Here is a 14762-nt window from a genome sequence, read left to right as displayed (position 1 = left end):
AGGGGTTTGGGTGTGGGCCAACGTTTAGTAGGATGATACTGGATAATTTCCAATCCCCATCCACACATTTTCTGGTGAATGGCCAGAAATCAAAACAGGTGGACATCCGGAGGGGTACCCGACAGTGATGTCCCCTATCCCCATTAATCTTTGCAATGGCGATGGAGCCCTTGGCACTCCAATTTAGAGAAGTCCTAGAAATAAAGGGGGTACTAGCTGGAAACAAAGTTAAAAAATAGCATTATATGCGGATGACATGATGCTTTACATGGCGGACACCAGGAATACCCTAACAAAGGTCATAGCAAAACTAAAGAAATTCACCAATGTATCAGGGTTTGCAGTAAACTATTCTAAATCTAGAGCGTTGAACATCACAGAAGACCCGGAGGTAATAGAAGCGATGAGGGCAAGATTTCCCCTAAATTGGGAAAAAGAATCCTTAGAGTACTTGGGGATCAGTTAGGCTAGGGTAACAGGGAACCAATTTAAAGTAAATATCTATCTGCTTTGGAAACAGTTGAAGGAGGATTTACAAAGATGTGACAGTCAGGAACTATCGTGGTTTGCACGAATAGCAGCAGTAAAGAGGACTCTTCTCCACCATCTTTTATATGTAGTGAGCTCGGGACACACTGAGATTCCTCCCCGCCTATTTAAAGAACTCCAGAATGCAATGTTCAAGTTCATATGGTGGGGAAGAAACCTAGAATTCAAAAGATGCATCCTGACACACGCTCCTCTTTTAGGAGGCCTAGGGGGTCCCTGACATTAGGAGATCATCATGTCCGCACAGTTGGCCCCAATGCTCAATTGGTCAAGACAAGGGATCACAAAAGGTTGGTGTGGAATCGAACAGCAGTTTCCCCGATTCCTTTGTTAGCACTCCAGGCACTGAGTCTTAGATCCCGCGAATCAGGTGGGGGGGGGAATTGCAAGATACTACTAGATTAACCCTGCGGTGTTGGGACAGAGCGATGCAAATGAAGAAGATCAGTCGAGGCCTGGGCCAATTCTCTCCGCTAGCACACAATGCAGAATTTACCCCGGGCCTACAACCGAAGTTCTGGAAGGGTTGGAAGGGAGCGGATTCTCTGACCCTGAGGGATATGTTTCCGGAGGGTGATCCTATACCCTTCGCAGAGTGTAAAAAAAGAAATTTGGCATTAGTGAAAAAGAAAGATTCAAATACACACAAATAAGACACTGGATCTCCGACCCAGTGGTTAAAAGAGCAGGAACAAGGTCCCCCATCGGTCTAGAATGAACAATGCAGGAAGGGGGGACAGTGAAGGGGATATCTAGATTATACAGACTGCTTGACAGAGCGCAACCAGCAGATAACCTCCCATATAAACATTCCAGGGAAAGAGAAGAGAACCAATTACGGAAGAAAAATGGAATCAGATATGGGGCAGATCCCACAAATCCTCCAGATGTACAACAATTAAAGAAACAGCGTATAGACTTTGTTATAGATGGTACATGCCCCCATACCAGATACACAAAATTAACCGAGAATACCCCCCAGAGTGCTGGAGGTGATGTGGAGAGAGGGGAGGTATATACCACATGTGGTGGTCGTGTCCCAAGGCAACGACTTACTGGAAAGAAATATTGGGTCATATCAAGGATATCACCATCAGTGAACTCCCATTTTCGCCCAAGGTAATCCTGCTGGGAGCGGTGGCAGAGGGTTCTTATGCAGCTTAAGGTCACATCTCCTCCCTGATAACGCACCTGCGGTCGGCCGCAAGATTGACACTGGCCCAGCGATGGAAGACAAAGGAGGGGCCAACGTCTCCATGGTGGTGGGTCAATGTTTGGGGGATCATGGGAAACTTCAGATGTTTTTGTCCATCTAGTCCCCCTTCCAGGACTTTGTCCGGGAAAGGGAAGCCTATTTCTTTAAACCTCAGGACCTTGGTAACCTTCAGGTCTCTTGACCTCTAGAAACTCAAAAGGACTGGGACTCCGTAATGGGGTAATATTAGCAAAAAGGACAAAGACTCTGAAGTCCAGAGAAAAGGGACCAGGGTAGGGGGTGGGGGTAAAAGGTAAAGAACAAGAGTTACAAATTGGGGGACTCAATCAAGAAGCAATAGAAAACAAAGTTATGATGAATATACACACTGTTATATATGGTATCACTGCGCACTTGTTGAATGTAGAATGTCTTTACCTCCTCAAGAAAAAGATATGACAAAATTAAGGCACCGATTAAAGAGTCCAAGCAAACGATGGAACGTAAAAAAACCAAGGGCAAAGGCTATGATAGGAGAATTCAAGCTACTAAAAGATGCCTTTGTAAGGACATAGCTAAAACACTTGCAAATTGGTGCATAGAAGGTGTTGAGATTTACGTAGCTAATACAATTATATTGCTAAAATTAGCTTACCAGAGATGGCTGAGATAACACAGGATGAGATGCGAGCAGGAAGTATGGATGCAGCTGGCAAACCATGCCAAAAACAATAACAATACTGACATATGGTTAGTCATAAGGAGCGCTGTTAAAAATATCTACCTATGACCAATGTACCCCAGCAGGACTGGGTGATCCATAGAGGAAACATTCTAGGATGTACATCTCTGATTGATATGGACAAAGTAGTGATAAAAGAAACCTGTATATGCAAATCCTCAGTGGGAGACATTCAGAAGATCATTGAGAAACTACACTCTTCTCATGCAACAGGTCCAAATGGTACCTATAATGGTCTTGTCAGAATGTCTCTGAGTCTCTGGGACAAAGCACTGTGTTCATATCGGTAGAACTGGAGATGTTCCTCTGTCATGGAGAGAAAATAATATTCTACCAGTACATAAGAAAGGAAGTAGAAAGGACCCTGGCAACTATAGAATGCTGGTGATGCTGGATATCCCAGCAAAAATATTTGGTAGAGTATTGCTTGACAAACTGACCCTTTGGATCAATGAGAATAACATCCTCCCCATAAGCAATTGGGGTTTAGAGCTCACTCAAGCACAGTCCATAACCTGACAATATTAGTATCAGCTATTGAATATGCTTGGCATAGACGCCAATTACCGGTATATGAAGCGTATATAGATTTTAGTTCTGCTTTTGACACAGTCATGAGGAATCGACTATGGACCAAACTGGTTGACTGGAAGATTCCTCATGGCCTGTTAACAATGCTTATGCAGTTATACTGTGAAACATCTGTGAGAATCGGTTTAAATGCAGATGGACGACTCTCCAGACCTATTCATACCACCAGAGGGGTAAACAAGGTTGCATAGTGGTGGCAACTCTATTCAATCTTTATCTAGCAGATTTAGTATTGTAGCTTGTGTATCGTCCCTGGTGAAAGTAGGATCTATGTGAATTGGCTGGCTTGGATATGCTGATGATCTGTTACTTTTAGATCACACACCCCACGGCATGCAATGCATGCTAGATGCCCTGGGTCAATTTGAAAAGACAAATGGCCTTTGTATCAATATGAGTAAAACAAAAACAATGTAAAAAAAAAGTTTGGCAAATTGATAATCAGCCCATAGATAATGTATCCAGCTACAAGTACTTGGGTGTAGTTGTCGATATTAAGTTAAATTGGGCGGAACATTGGAAAGAACCACACAATAAATGTATGGGAACTGCTCAAGTCCTAAGTACATTTGATGGTAAACAGGGCAAATGTTCGATTAAAACCATTATGCTGCTCTACTCAGCAAAAATCGTCGCATGTATGCTCTATGGTGAATTGAATTGAATTGAATTGATATTTTATTTCTATTGTGCTCATACACAAATGTTTCAGAGCGCGACAAGGCAAGGTTGGGGAACAGGGGAGAACAAAACAACGATCTTACTAGGCCCAGTGACATTGAGAACACGCAAGTGCATGGGGGAGGGGGAGGGAGAAAAGTGCAAGGAAGGGGGGAGAAGTGGAAAGTGCTGAGCAAAGGAGAACTGAAATAAATATTACTAAATAAATAAATAATAAAAGCAAACAAAAGTGCTGAGTTTAAGGAAGCAGACATGGTAGGTCAGATACGTGCAAGGAATGAAGAGGGAGGACTGTATGGGTACAGATACAGACCCCAGTGCAAGGGGTGGCCCGGAGGCTGTTTGGAGGGTGGCAAGGTAAACAGGAGCTTCGGCCCGGAGGACAGAGGGTGGCCAGGTGCACGTGCCAAGAGATACCACATCAGCAGGGGAAAGGAGGGCAAAGGCAGAAGCAAAGAGGATGGTCTTGAGGTGCTTCCGGAACCAGAGATGGGTCTCCTCAAGTTTTAGAGTGGTAGGGAGGCTGTTCCAGAGGGAGGCCCCAGCCAAAGACAGAGCTAATACCCCCAGCTAATTTCTTTGAAAAACGACTGACCCGGAGGGGGTTAGAGGTAGAGGAGCGAAGAGCTCGAGAGGAGAGGTGTTTGCAGAGGGATAGCTGAAGGTATTTTGGACCCAGGCCCCACAAAGCAGGTAGATTTAGATAGAGGCTGTTACAATAGTCCAACCTAGAGAGAACCAGAGCTTGGAAGACCATGAGCTTGTGGGGGAAGGAGAGGAAAGGCAGAGTACCTCTGAGGGGGTGCAGTAGGAAGTTTGACTTTTTAGAGACATCAGAGATGTGTGCGAAGTAGGAAAGTGTGGAATCACAGATGACCCTGAAGTTCTTAGGCTTGCAAGTGGGGGTAGGAGGAGGGCCAAAGGATGCTGGCCAGAGAGTAAGGATGGAGATGGTGTGCCGATGAGGAGGATCTCAGTCTTGCTGGCATTCAGACAAAGATCATTGGCAGAACACCAATCTTGAATGACAGTAAGGCAATCAGAGATGAGAGAGGGAGAGGAGGTGGCAGAGGGCAGCCTGAAAATGAGTTCAGTGTCGTCAGCGTAGAACTGGAAATGTGAGGAGAAAATGGCAATGCAGTGGCCGAGAGTTGCCAGGTATTGGTTGAAAAGCCAGGGCAGGAGGTTAGAACCCTGGGGAACACCACAGGTAGAGAGAGAGCTAGATGATAGAAAGGACCCCAATATGACCTGGGAGGGTCGATCGGAGAGGAAAGAGGTCAGCCAGGCCAGAACCTGGTCTGCGATACCCAGGTTATCACAGAGATGGTTGAGCAGGATGGTATGGTTGACCATGTCAAAGGCAGAAGAGAGCTCAAGTAGGATGAGGACAGAGGGAATGTTAGAGTCAAGGTTGGAGAGCAAATCTTCACGGATGTTCAGGAGAGGAGTTTCCGTGCTTCTGGCAGCTCAGAAGCCAGACTGGTGGTCATGGAGACAGCCAACAGAATCGGAATGAAGGTTAAGGGAGTCATGGAAATTGGGTGATAGCAGGACAGGAAGTATCAGCTGTGGGGTTCTTGAAAAGAGGATTCACAAGGGAATGCTTCAGAGGGGAGGGGAAGGATTTGGAGGCAAAGGAGTTGTTGCCAAAATGGGCAAGGGCCAGAGCGAGAGTGTAAATGTGCTCCTCGATAGTTTTAGAGGAACAGGGATGATTCTGTTTTGACGAGGCTTTCATAGATAAGACTTGTCTAGTGACCTCATCAGGGGAGAAAAGAGGAAAGGACGAGAAGGGGTGGGGGGTTGTCTGAAGGTGGGTCAGCAGGCACAGATGGGGAGGGGAGCAGAGGGGAGAGGAAGGAGAGGGTAGACAGGATGTCCTGAGTTTTTGAGATAAAGTGAGAGGCAGAGGCATTGCAAGAGTTCGGCCGAGTTGTTAGATGCCCCCGAGACATGGGCTTGAATGTAGACTCTCTTCTTGGTGAGGACAGAGAGTCGGTATTGCCTTTGGAACAGGCGACAGGCCAGTTTGTCAGAGGATGAGCAAAAAGTGCTCCATTTCCTCTCAGCCGCCCTACACTTACGTTTAAGTGTAGCTAGGTCCGAGTCATATCAAGAATTGGACATGGCTTTGAACGTCAAACAGATCCTCATGACAGGGGCAAGAACATCAAGAGTATCAGAAATAGAAGAGTAGAGAAGGGATAGGGCTGTGTCTGGGTGTGAGTCAGCCAGAGGGGGAGTCGGGGGAGAGAAGGTGGAAGCCTCAACTGACACGTACTTCATGGGACGGATGTCCAAGAAGGTAGGTAGCAGTGTTGGGGTATGCTGGGCTTGGGGGAGGAGAGTGAGAGATGAGAGGAGAGGAGGCAATGGTCACTCCAGGAGAGTGGAGTAGTCAGAGAGATAGAGAGGGGGAGGCCAGAGGAGATGAAGACATCAAGTTTGTGACCTGCAGAATGCATAGGGCCAGAGGGGAGGATAGAGAGAGAGAGGGAATCACAGAGGTTGCGAAAGAGCAAAGATGAGGGACAGGGAGAATCAAGGTAGATGTTGAGGTCCCCAAGGAAGAGGTGTTGTGTGGTTGAGGCCAAGAGGGAGGAGGAGAGGTCAGTCCACCCGGAGAGAAAAGAGGTGATTTCACTAGAGGGCCGATAGAGAGTAGCAACAGTAAGAGAGTAGGCTAGGAGAGATAGAGAGCCTGCAGACACGGAATTCAAAGGAGGGGTAGATCTGAGTGGGAATGATAATGGCAGGAATCCACTCAGGGAAGATCAAGGCTACACCACCTCCGGGCCGGGTGAATCTGGGGGCAGAGAGGATTTTATAGCCATCAGGGAGGAGAGTGTCAAAACCTGTGACAGAGCTGCCCGTGAACCATGTCTCAGTAAGACCGAGGACATCAAGGTCAAGTTCTTCGTGGAGGTGGCAGATGTTAGAGGAGTGTTTGACAGTTTGTCTGTCTGGAAGAGGCGCTGGAATAGGTATCAGCGATAGGGAGACCAGGATTAGAGGCCAAGATATCCTTTTTAAACTTCTTCTTTCCAGACTAGTGAGAAGGGAAGGATAGTTGATAGAGAAGCAGTTGGAGTAGATGGGAGAAACAGAAAGCGCATGGGAGGGAAGATAGAGAAGGCAGAAGGAGGAGTATGCAAATACAGCGGTATGGAACAGTCACTGGGCTAGCAGGTTACAATCAATGGGCAAAGTCAAATGCAAATACAACCAAGTTTGGCTTTCAAGTTAAATGCAAAATACACCCAAGTTTGACTTTCAAGTGCTGAGGTATGGGGTGAAAAGTACCTGAACGCAATGAAAACCTTAGAAGGAAAAATATTTAGAATGCTATTAAGGATGCATTGAATATATACGCCTAGAAACAGGGCACATCAATGTGGTGGCAGTACTAGAAAAAAAAGTATACATGTACTATGCGGAAATACTTCTGCTGAACAATCATACTTTAATGGTCGAGTTTTTTGTTGCAGTCTACAAAATTGACAACTTTAAACGATTGGGGATAACAGGCATCTTAGTGACTTACTATAAAACATGGGTAGAGAAGGTAACTGGATGGGTTGATGATCCTACCGTCTCGATCCAAAAGAAAAGAATTAGATGCCTTTAGAGGAACATAGTAAAGAGATTGATATGGTTCGACTTGGCTCTAATGCTAATAGTGGTCCTTTCCTATGTTATTGGATGGAACACAGTCATGTTCCTCTATACATTGATGCCTATCCAAATAGTAGCCTAATTAGGCGATACCTGCTTTTTAAATTGAATGCATCTAGAGTTCTTGAAATTAAGTGAACACAAATCAGAATTAAATGACATAAACAACTGTGTCGTTTGTGTGGCAAAATGGAAATAGAATCCTCTAAACTCATGTTCATGCAATGTCAAAGTCTGTGTGCACTAAGATATCAGGCTATTAAATCTTATAAAAATATGTTCCATGTTGAGAGAACAGACTTATTATGGAAAATTCTAATGGAAGGCAATACATGAATTGTATTTTTCGTTTGATTAAATTCTATGAGAAAGAATGAATTGCATTAACTTATTTGTATCCTTTTGTAGTTATGCAGTTTAGTCATTATAGCTTGCTATGAATTTTATCTAGGACAAATCTTTTTAATTCTCTATATTTTTCTCATTCTTTTTTTGGATTAAGTAGCTCGAGTAGCTGAGGCAGATAATGGGGTTGAGAGGAGCAATTACTATTATTATTATTAGGGTTTTTTATTGAGAGGAGACCTAGCTTCGGGACGCAACGGATTGCTTTCCACATCATAGGGGGAAGTACATGTGAACAAAGCAGATTGCAAAGGGTAAGGAATAAGGGACTGGGGAACTGACAATTAGAGAGGAGGGAGCTGTCAATGGGGCAGGGAGAGAGGAGGTAATGTGGCTTAGACGAATCTACAAGGAACCAGGGGGTAAACATGGGGGAACCACTTTCCCAGTCTCGGTTAAGTGGTGAGTGGAGGGTGTTTAGATACAAGTGTTGGAGCCACTCCTAGCAGAGGAGGGAATAATTGCCTTTCTGAAATGAAGAAGAGAATGGGTGAATTTAGTGTTAATGAGGAAGAGGTTTCGGAACATGAGAGTGTAAACAGAGAAGGTCTGCTTTTTGGAGTTTCCTGCACAAGTGAAGTCCATGTTCGCACAAGTCCTCGCTTCTGGTGGATCGTAGGCCTCCGGAGATAATGAACCTCTCGGCAAGGTAGGTTGGGGACTTGAGGGTGATGACCTTACAGCAGATTCAGTAATTAGCAATTGATGAGATGTTCTTTAAAGAGTAAAGTATTTATAATAAAGGGGGTCATTCTTAAATGCATTGATAATTTCTTCCAGAAACAGGGTGCAAAGCAGGGAAAGTCTGTTTCCTGTTGTATTCCCTCTTGCACTTCTTTGTTTTCAGCCTAGTAATGTTTGCCTTCTACTGGCGCACTTGTTTCCAGAGATGGTGAGTATCTCAACCATGTACAATGTTGGTTTGTGTTGTGACTATTCTTTTAGTGATAAAGGCAATCCTGAACATGATGTGTGCTTAAAGGCATAGCGAGTTCCTTGAGGTCGGGAGTGATGTGGTTGAATTCCTTGAGGTGGGAAGTGATGTGGTTGAAATTGTGTAATCCTGTGAAAAGGCATGGTAAAAACTGCTGACAGACTTTCACTGTGACCTAAGCGACATCTGGGACTCCTGCCATAAGTATTTTGCCACGGCTTGTAAACCGTTTTTAGAACAAGGCAGGGAGGAAAGGCTTGATTTTTTAGAGAAACACAATATGGTAAATGCTGTACGTATCTGCCTGACGATGTGTGCTTTGCATAAAAGGTCACAGTCAGTAATAAAGGTGAGAGATGTTGTACTTGGAGAGAGTTGATGTGTAATCCTGTTCAGCTTCGTATCAGCCATTTCAGGTCTTGGGCATGCTTGGTGGGATCTCCGAAGATAATGGACTTGGTCTTTGTAGGATTGGGCTCGAGGTAGAATCTTGACATTCAGGCTTGAATTGATGGCACCTATCAATACAATTGATCCTTAGGTAAAACTATCTCTTATCTGCATATGTAATGTTGGTATTGGCAATGAGCTACCACCACAGGTTCCATGTAGAGGTTGAATATGACAGGCTGCAGCCTTGTGGCACTCCAAATGGTAATGAGCACTAGTGGGATCTGTCAGTCTCAGTTAACTGGTAATTGGTGAACTACCGCAGACTTAATGGAACTAGGCCCGAAAGCATGAGGTCTTGAGTTCCAATCCGCCATGGAGCCTCTCAATTTTATTCAACGCTTTGGTGTAAAGCGCTCTATAAATAAATAAATCAATCAATCAATCAATCAAACTGTTCATCCAAATCCCATGTGTGTTGTGAGAATATTGAGGAGAGCTTCATGGTCAACAGTATTGAAAGCATCAGGGAGGTCAGGGAGGACAAGTAAGTAATGATCCCTTGGTGCAGGATGTGGAGCGCATCATTATTAACTTCGATGTTGCAATATTCTGCGCTGTGTTGTGGTGTCATCTTTGTAATTGATGTGCTTGCAGGCTGCAAGACTATTGGTCAGGTCTTCTGGAGTGATTGCCCAGAATTTTTCCAAGTTGATGTTGCACTGCCTCACTGTTAGAAGAGCATTCAGCGCTTGTTGGATTCATCCATGATGGATGTTGTGTAGGTGCTTGAATTGCCTGAAGTAATGAGTGTCATAAGTGATGATGGAGTGTTCTCCCTGTTTTCCTGGGACTTTCTCCACACCTTATCATTCCTGTTTATGACATGCTTGCTGTAAAAGTGGTCTTGTCTGTCAATGGTGCAGTGCTGCATTGTGTTGGCGGTCCCAGTAAGGTGTGTTTGTTTGTGCTGAGTTGGGGGTTCACATTCTCCAAGGGGTTGTTTGTGGAAGACACAATAATGAGATACTTTTGTGTGCATCTTGGTTGCTTGGGTCTCAGGTAGGTTGTGGTGTCCGAGAAAGCTGTTAGTTGGGTTGCTGAAAGATGCAATTGTAATGAGGTCTGTGATGTCATTGAGAAGGCCATGTTGGTTTGGGGTGGTTGGTAGATCAGGTGGAATGTAGCTGTTTGAGTGTTGGTGAGTGGGTAATGGCAATGAGGAGTTTCATGGATGCAAGTGGGATGTATTCCTAGAGGGTGCATGTCCATGAGGTCTTGTGGACAAAATCAAGCACTCCACCACGCTTTCCTCAGCGATGCGTTTGTCAAAAAATTGGGTTGCTTGTGGTCTCTTATGGAAGGGATGTGACCTAGCAGCTAGCACTGGACTTCCAATTGTGTTTGTTTATTTGATGATTTTGCATTTATAGCACTTTATGCGGAAGCACTTTACAATAAATAAATGATATGAGGACACAAACTAACAGAGAAGAAAAAAAGATAGAAAAATAAAAGAGACCATAAAGAAAGAAATGCAATGATACACTAGAAAACAGAATAAATGAAGTCCAGCAATAATGTAAGCATTGCCGGACAAAAATCAGACCAACCATCCCTTAAGCGTCAATAGTAGCCAGGGTTGGAAGTAAGGTATGTTACTGCACAGAGGAGCTGCTGCTGGCCTCAGAATTGTGCAATTCCAAAACACCCAGGCAGGAATATGCTTCAGCAACAGTTCTTCTACTTTGACAGGTCGTTCTCAGGAATGTACAACAGAGCTCGTCATCCTGTTCACTCATTCATCCAGAGCTGTCTCCCAGAAACTCCTTGTGATCTACGGGTGTTCAGACAGATCACAAGGGGTGCATCCAGATCCAGCGGCCCCTGCAATCCCCCACAACTCCACTCAGGCTGATCCAGGCAGAAGAGGCCCACGCCAGTACCAGCAGAACATCCAAGCAAGTGAGTGGCTGCCATGCACGGTCGGGAAGGGCGTTGCTGAAGAAGAGGAGGTGACAGGAGAGCACAACTGCCCGCTTGTGGGTCACCATAATCATGCCACTGTTGGGTCACCTATGCCATTGTTCCTGGATGCCTCTGTAGTGGGACACAGCCATCAATGCGTTATTTAGGGTGCGACCAAGTCTAATTTGCATATCGTCTTTCCCCATTCTGAAATGACTTGGCAGACTAAAAAACATGATCTGGAGGGTTGTACAGAGCAATTGTCTAAGGATTGAGATTAATTTCAAACCTTCCGGCCATTGTCTCTTTTGTTTTGCTTTGCGCTTTTGGCTGATTCTATGTCCTTTGGGGATGAGGACATCCTTCATATATGTATGTCTAGATCTAGTGGTGATGAAGGATGTAGATGAGTTTCTGTGGGTTAGAAGTACCTGGGAGCAGATTGAGTGTTTATATTTGAGGGTGAGAGTGGAGATGGGAGAGATTGAGTGGAGTGTGATACACATGCTTCTGGCTTAGAATGAGGGGAGGAGGGATTCTGACTCTTTCTATGCCCTAAAAGGATCAAACCGAAATTGCCCCATTGGAATCTCGGACTTGAGATGCCCTCGGACCTGAGTTATCAAATGATGAAACATACAGATTTTACTAGTGTGGTGTTGGATATGTTGATGCTTTCTGTGGTGAGTTCTTTGATACAGTCAGTGAGGTTGAGTTTATGTCTGACGGGGGTTGGATAAATACGACATCTGGTTGTTGGATTCAGTTTTATGAAGTGGGGGGCTATTCAATCATGAGTGTTTGTTGGGGAAGAAATACTAACATAGCACTATGTATGATCTGTGTGTTGATGGAAGTGGATTTTGTGGCTGCTGAGGGATTATCCAAGGTATTTAACACATAGGAGACCAGAAGATTAGCTCAGGGCATCCTGCTTGTCTTGAAATTAAGACAACACTGAGCAGCACTGGTGTTACGCTCACCTGGTTCCACGTGGACGCCACCCAGCAGTTGGGACTCAGGTATTCTTCTCTGCGGTTCCCAGGTGTGACCAGCGGGAGGGTTCTGCCTGGAATACAGGTGGGCAATGTTCAAGACTGGGCAACTGGGGTAAACTGTCTCCCACCACCCTGTATACCCGCGGCCACACTGGACCTCTCCTCACCTTGTTTGTAATGCAGGTGTGTTCTCTGTACTGCCTTCTTGGCAGGGGCGCGTTGTGCTTGGTGGGTGTTTGCGATCTAGTTACTTCACTGATGCCGGCCCACTTTGAGTCTTTCAGGTAGGTCTTATTGCTGTGCTATATTAGAGTCCTTGCATGCCTTTTCGGTTTAACTAATGTCTTTTCTCTTCCTTAGGTGCGCGGAAGTCCTACATGTGGCATAGACTGAATTGGTTCTCGCAAGTAAGTAATGGCTTTTTTAAAGCGCCTTGATGCGGTGGGAGGCGCTAAGCGCAGCGCTATGATGCCTTGCTGTTAGGGATAATTCTCTGTTTAGGCTGAATTTCCTAACCTAGTGAGTCCCCCAGCAGCTTTGCAGGATTTCTGGAGTTTGTTTTTTTTCTCCTGCCAAGAGTGAGACTCTTTTTCTCCCACTCTTGGACCTGATTTGTGGTGTTCCTTTGACTGTTAATGTGTTTTATGGGCTATGTGTGTTACACAGCACCCTCCGTGCAGTGACACAAGGGTGTCATAGTGACACCCCACCATAGACTCCATACCCTGGACTGACTACTGTCTCCCAGGGCATGTAAAGTCACCATTGGCTTTACTAGTCCCAAATTATGAACAGAAACCAGTACAAACCATCATATTGTGGACGTACTGGTCGGGGCAATTCGATTGCCCCGGGGTCTGTTAGTCGAGGGGGCACGTCTCCATCCCCCCTGATCGAGTTTTGGCTGGTGGCAGTGGATACTACTTTTTATATTCGACCGCGAATATATCTCTATGGGATTTTACCAACTTTAATTATTTAATTCTCATAGCCTTGAACATACCGCCGGTTTATTTATTTAATATTAATTCGCTGGTTGGTATTTTTTTGCCAGAACTCAATTCTAAAATGGCGTTTGTGTTCTTTTCTGTGACTCCAACCAAAGTCGAGTCCTTTGTTGCACGTTTTTGGCGGGCTTCTCCACAGTAGCCTCCAAAAGTGGTGCCACTCTTTCTGGGTACCACAGAGGGTGTGGGAGGGGGTTTAGGCACCCTGGACTGAGTTACCTTGGTAACTCAAGTCGCACTCTTGTGTGATTGGCCCAAGTGGTGAGCTGGCCGGCTCACCACTTAGCATGTTTGATTGTCAGCTAGGCTGAGTGAATGGGGGTGTGCTGCATAAAAGCAGGGCTTTTGGGACTGGAAGTGACTTGTGAATTCAGAAGTCGCCACAGGACCTGAGAATCCGACGAGGGAGAAGCAGAGCCGACCTGCTACGATGACACCACCGGTGGAGCCCTGCGGAACCGACTCACCACTTTCCGATGACAGAGAAGATCTCCCGGCTGGAGAGTCTTCTTCACCTGACTGGTGGGCACAACCAGTTTACCTTCTTTTTCTGGCATCCCAGGACGTCTTGTGGTCGAATTGCCCGTGCCAAGCACCCCGGCAACCGGATAGCCACTTAACACTGGACCGCGAATAAAAGGACCGCTCCTTTTAACTGAGAACTCTGCGGCTGGTTTCTTACCTGGCAGTGCAACGGACTCCTGTCTTCCTCCCCGATGTGATCCTCTCTTCCCCCGACGAAGCACCGACTTGCATCCGCTGCCAGGAACAACTGCCCCCGCTGGAGTATTCTCACCACTTTAAGGTACCGTGTCCGCCAGGCCTCCCTTTCTAAAGATTGCTACAAGGTAATAATAATCCCTTAACCTTCTGGACTGGGCTGACCGCCTTGACCATCTAACTGGTCCCTTTCTTTTGGTCCAAATCTTTCTGAACCTTTTCGAGACTTTTGTGCACTTTTCAACCGTGTGACCTTGGACACATTTCGTTCTGATCCTCTTAAAGTCGATCCGGCTTTCTGAACTCTAACTTCACGGTTTGACTCTGCCTTCCTCTCTTGCTGTGTTCTTTTGAAAGTTTTGGGATCTGTTTCAATTTATGCTCTGCCTTTCTTTCCCTTTTAAACCGAATTATTAGAGTGCCATCTGCGTTAAGCGCTCACCGCTGTCTGAAAATAAGTTGGGCTTTACTTAAGACTTGTCTAATATTCTTTTAAGGGAGTGTATATCTTTTAGTGACCGTGTTTTTGAACTGCTTAATATTAGTGCCTGTGTGTTTTATTAGATGTGGTTTTAAATAAATAATTATATCTCTTTTACACCAAGCTCTGGTCAGTGTTTGCTTGTTCTACTGTGTTCTTGTGACCTATTGTAAATACTCTGTATACTGCCTAACTCTTCTTGAGGGAAGTCTGACTGCTCAGCCACAGCTACCAAGTGAATCTGTGTGGTACAGACTGCTACCAAGTGGGTTTACTGCCAAACACCTGTAGTCTTAAATCTTTTGCAGTGGTCCTAGAGGGAACTGCACAGGTTTCTGCCTAACACTGGTGTACAGCGGTGGGATTTGTATTGAGTATACACTTTAGTGTACTTTTTGAATACTTTAGGACAACTAACCACAA

This window comes from Ambystoma mexicanum, chromosome 6p (assembly GCF_040938575.1).
Source record: "Ambystoma mexicanum isolate Mex_15411 chromosome 6p, UKY_AmexF1_1, whole genome shotgun sequence".
Taxonomy (NCBI): domain Eukaryota; kingdom Metazoa; phylum Chordata; class Amphibia; order Caudata; family Ambystomatidae; genus Ambystoma; species Ambystoma mexicanum.
The sequence above is the reverse complement of the archived record's forward strand: the minus strand, read 5'-3'. Positions refer to the sequence as shown.